General features: G+C 34.8%; 1 pseudogene; it reads right to left on the reverse strand.

Moving 5' to 3' along the window:
• Window positions 1-1,845: 1,845 nt before the first annotated feature.
• On the reverse strand, window positions 1,846-4,869 carry LOC137732832 (probable receptor-like serine/threonine-protein kinase At5g57670; annotated as a pseudogene).
• Between the last annotated feature and the right edge of the window lie 566 nt (window positions 4,870-5,435).

The following is a 5,435-nucleotide window of genomic DNA, read 5'->3' on the forward strand; positions in this document are numbered from 1 at the left end:
AGTCTTATTTATACTACTAGAAAATAAAACTTACCTTGAAAAGGTTTTAGAATAAAACTAGGAAACATAATTAAATGATAAAATAGAAAATAAAAGGTTTCCTATTTGAACTAGAATTCGGAGTTCTCAGAAAATTAGTCTTTGGATGGACCAAATCAAGTCCGATTTGGTTCCTAAAGATCTCTTTTTAAAGCTGAAGACGTCCCCTACAATTCCTCAGAAGGAATCTTCCTCAAAATATGTCATCTTGATCTTCAAAATACCTAAAACGTACATAAACATCAATCTTGGAAAGTTGCGTGCTGGGTCTTAATTTCATTGCCACGGTCAAACGGCTTGGTAGAAAAATCTGGAATTTTGATACAATCATCTTGGAATGATCTTCAAATGAACATAAAATCTAATAAATAAGGAATTTTGATACAATCATCTTGAATAAATATAAAAGTAAATATAAAAGTAAATAAGGAAAAATCTAAAAGTAAATAAGGAAAAATCTAATAAACCATTTTGTGATGCACATTTTAGCTCTAGTACTGGAAAAGAATGAATTGTTTTTTAATCCTTTATGCTTATATTGCAGGCTAAGGGAGGGGCGCTTGCTTTTCTCAACAGCGACTAACTTTCCTTCCAGCAAAATATTTTAGATGGCAACGGACCACAAGCTTTGCTTGTCTATATAAATGGTGACCATCAGTACGTCATCTTTGACCCATATAGCAAAGAAGGAAATGAACTTAGTCTAACCAGGGCGGGGGGCCATTTTACCTCTGATGAAACAGGTAGAGCTTCCTTGTGCATTAGTTGTGTAATATATGGGAATAGAAGCCCTTGGAACGACTTTCTAGTAGAAGATGAGATGTCCCGTATAGACGCCAAATTGCCAATAGTCGCCATGGCTTTCAACCTCAGTTTGGAATTGACATGTAATTGTCAGTTATCATATTATCCTCATGCATTTATGCATACACACCAAGTATGACGAGTCAATATTATATTGTATATTTCATCCTATTCTTAGTATAATTTGATAATCATTCTGGTAGAATTTTGATACTTTGTTTTATATTTTCAATATAGGATATTCGACTTCCTCTGGAGTAGAACGTGACCAAACGGACGAATTTTGGAGTGATTCAAATTGGAGGACGTTCGTGTGTTTCTTAGCGTATTCGTGTCAAAATTTCATTAATTTCTATCGGGAGGTTATTTTCTGGAGATTAAATGAAGGAGCAGTGCGTGTTGCTGGAAAGTGACGTTTCTGAGCTTAAACTGCGTTTTTGGAGCCCAAGATGACATCAGATGGGTTTGTAGCCTTCTGGAGAAGTGTTCAGAATAGTCGAACCTTTAGATCCAGCTATTTTGGGTCAGTTTTGGAGCTGATATGGGTCCAAAATAAAGAATTTTTTATGAGGTTCTTTTATTAAATTTTTTAATTTTTCAGTGGGTTTGTGTACTAATTTCCCAAAATGTTAATGGTGGCCGAGTTAATTGACAATTAAACGTATTCATTATATCAGCTTCCTTTTCGATCTCAATTTCACAATCTTGCAAAAGTGATGACGTCCGGCTCTGTGGAGTCAAATCACTATTAACACCTCACTTGAAGCAGTGGCCTTGCTAACAACATCGTCTGTCTTTATATATATTTGCTTTATAAATTTATATATATAACACACACACACACACATATTATGTACCTTACATTTGTAAACCTATATATATGTATACGTTGATGAAATTCAAGGTTAGGAAGTCATATATAATGATAATAATAAAATTGACATAAAGTTCGTGCCCAACCCCTTTTCTTTATAGCTATTCAACCAGAATTATTACATCTAATTAACAACTTCCTGTTGATATGGAATCGTGTGGTGAAATTGAGAAGGAAGCGTTGCATTCATATTCTAGATCCTCAAAACCCCAAAACTCATCTACTTCTTGTTCCCCTGCCATCTTCCACCTCTCTTTGTCTATTTCCCCTTCTGATACCATAACCTCCAATACCTGCAAATATAGTGGCCAATTAAATTACTATACCGAATGTATTCATGTCAATTCCTCGTTTTTTTATTTTTATTTTTTGGAACAAATGATGCTATCTTCACTAAGAGGAGGGGATCAGCCTAGTCTCACAATGAGTTAGCAATAATGTAGTTTGAATTCGCTTTTCACGAAAATCGAATCTAAATACCTCATTTACAAGTAAAGAGAAATATCACTAGACCGTATTACTAAGTGACCCTCGTTTCTTAAAGTTGATGAAATACATTTTAATTTCTAAGTTTAGTATTTGGACTGATTATTGGACTTCACATTAATAATAGTGAATCATAATGTATTTTCTATATACCATAACAAGTACACTAAATCCACGAAGCTCACTGATTAGATTGGATAATGATTTTCGCATTCTTTGTTTTTTCCTTCTGCGCATCTCTTTTTATATTTGTCTATTAAATGTCATAAATAATTAGAAGTGTGCAGAAGGAAAAGATAGGTATACAACCTACAACATAATTATGATACAACTAATTTTTATACACTTCTATCTTGAACTCATAAATTTATGCAAGGGGAACTGATATGGGTGAACTTGTTGTGATTCACATTGTGTAGTTTTGGGAGACCAAAATTTTCAAATAAAATAATGTGTTACCAATAAGAAACAAACACGTTAATCGATACTTAATTAATAATCCAATCATCTACAACCATATCATTTATTTTGCAAATTTGTTTAAAAAATTTGATCTCACTAACACTACCCATGTATTATATATGCAAATGAAAATGACTAGTGAAGATGACATGGGTTAAAAAAAAAATGAGACAATTAGGATCCACTCGCCTAATCAATTTGGTGATCACATCTTAATCTTTTTTTAAATCACGGTGCATGATTGTTCCTTAGTATATATATTCTCCATTTTAGCATATATGTTAAGTTTAGGTGGGAAGGAACCATTTGTTGGACAATAGGGAATTGCGCGAAAAAAAAATCCCAAATGCCCTGCCAGACACCAACTTCCAAAAGGAAGGGTAATTATAATTAGTTTCTTCTTCTTTCAGGCAAACAACCGCATACCATTTTGAAACCATAATATGACTACTTTAACTAAGGAGCTCATGTCGTAATATGTTTTTTACGGCTAAAAATGCTTTTAGATAATCAAAACTAGCACTTGGGATGAATTTTGATAATTAAAAGTGTTTTTAAATTATAAGCATCTTTTTGTGTACATAACAAAAGTGCTTTCAACAAGAATAGTTTCGGGCTGAAATACATTGTACAAATGTCAATTTTTTGCGAAAGAATAGCTAGATAGGTGAATAGTAAATCAGACCTTTACGATTGGGAATTTGCATTCATCAAACAATTGACACACAAATGAGCTTATAAATAAAATAAATCATATAATAAGATTTGGGAGGGTTTCCATTACTTACCCAGCCATGTAAGCTTTGGTTAGAGCCATCCACTGGTTTCCTGCTTGAGATGAGCTCTAATAAAATCACTCCAAAAGCAAACACATCTGTTTTCTCATCCACAATCCCATGCATATAGTACTCTGGTGCTAAGTGCCTGCACAGTTATATACAACATCATCGATTAATCAACAATAACAACAATAAAGCCTTATCTTACTAAGTGGGGTCGGCTATATGAATCCTAGAACGCCGCTGCGCACGGTTGATTAATCATTTGAGAAAAATGGGATTCAGAATTTTAATAAATCATGGATTTGATGTTTATTCAGACTTACCCAAATGTCCCTTCAATTGGAGCAATTGAATGATGAGTCCATTGAGATGGAAGCCACTTTGCCAGTCCAAAATCTGATATCTGTGACATTTCAAACAATAAAAAAACATCATATTCAATACATTGGTTTCAAATCTTGGTTAAGAAGAGAGCAAGAGACTACAATTCTATGTGAACCTGTGGTTCCAAAGTCAAATAGAATATTTGTGGACTTAATGTCCCTGTGAATTATCCTTCTCTGGCAGCCCTTGTGCAAGTAGCCGAGGGCTCTTGCTGTCCCAATAGCTATCTTGTACCTTGTTTGCCAATCCAGAGGTGCCAAATCCTCATCTGCAACAAGGATTTCAAGAAAAATATTTTAAAAAAAAAAAAATTATCACAGAAATTCAAAACCCAATAAGTAAAACAAGATTTCTAAATTGGTAAATTTGTATCAGAAAATGATTTATGCGCACCTTTTTAAAGAATAATCAAGGGCCAGAGGGTGCGTGGAAATCATTCCCATATAAGTTATGGTGAAATGTTTACCATGGAGAAGAGAAGCAACAGAGCCTTTGGAGGAGAAATGGCAGATGAGATAAAAGGCCATTATCAATACAACAGCCCACAAGAGACAACACATTTTAGTGGCAAACATGGCCAATGGTCCCAATCTCATTCAAGAACTCTTTCTCTTTCCTCTCATCAGTCACAGCTTTTGCGAGCCTCTTCACCGCAATTTCCTCACCATTTTCCGGAACTCCTCTATAAACTTCTGCATACCCTCCATTCCCAACCAGATTTTCTGCCAAAACCCACCTCACAAAATATGAGTACTAAATAAATTTCAATCACCCAAAGAATACCCTGAAAAGATCAAACAGGTTTTGAAGGAAAACAAACAAAAACCTACCTGAGCTAAAAGCATTTGTGGCATCAGAAATCTCTTCATAGGAGAAGCATTTCCAAGTGGGTCTTGGAGAAAGCTCTTTTGCTTCAACATTCTTCAAGATTTCATTGTTTTCTACGCCTTTGGAGCCATTCGGGCTAGTGGCTTTCTCTAGGCTTCTCCATTTGAGGGAGAATAGCCTTTTCAGGCTGTTTGTTCTAATGTATTTCATTGCTGCAAATATATGAACTGTGAAAAGCACTTTCTCATATGCAGAGCAAATGGGCAATTGAGCAACAAATCTCCAGCTAGAGCTAGCTCTCAAGTGAAGAAGCAGAAACAAAGGGGACCAAAGCCTTTCTCTCTCAATTTAAGGATAAAGAGGCAAAGGGGGCAGGGGCAAGGGATATATGTTTCTCATGTCTTGGTTTAAACTTCGAAGGAAGTGATTTGTCCTGTTTTCGTGGGTGTGGGTGTTGTGGGACTTGGGAGGAATGATGGTTACCCATGCATGGGGTAATTTATTTTTTTTTTCTTTTCTATTTTTGGGGAAATGAATGATTATATTAAAAGAGAACTAAAAGAAGCAACAAACCACAACACAACAATGACAACAAAGGTCAAGCTAAAAACAAGGGTAAACTGCTATTTGACGCTTTAAACTATTACTTCAGTTGAAATTGACCCCTTGGACTGTTTTTTTGGTAAATTAATCTCGTGAACTATTTGAAATAAGCCAATTAACCCCTTGTCCGTAAATTTCATTCACTATTTTGTCAAATTCAAAGGAAGATTAGT

The sequence above is a fragment of the Pyrus communis genome, chromosome 4 (assembly GCF_963583255.1).
Source record: "Pyrus communis chromosome 4, drPyrComm1.1, whole genome shotgun sequence".
Lineage (NCBI taxonomy): Eukaryota > Viridiplantae > Streptophyta > Magnoliopsida > Rosales > Rosaceae > Pyrus > Pyrus communis.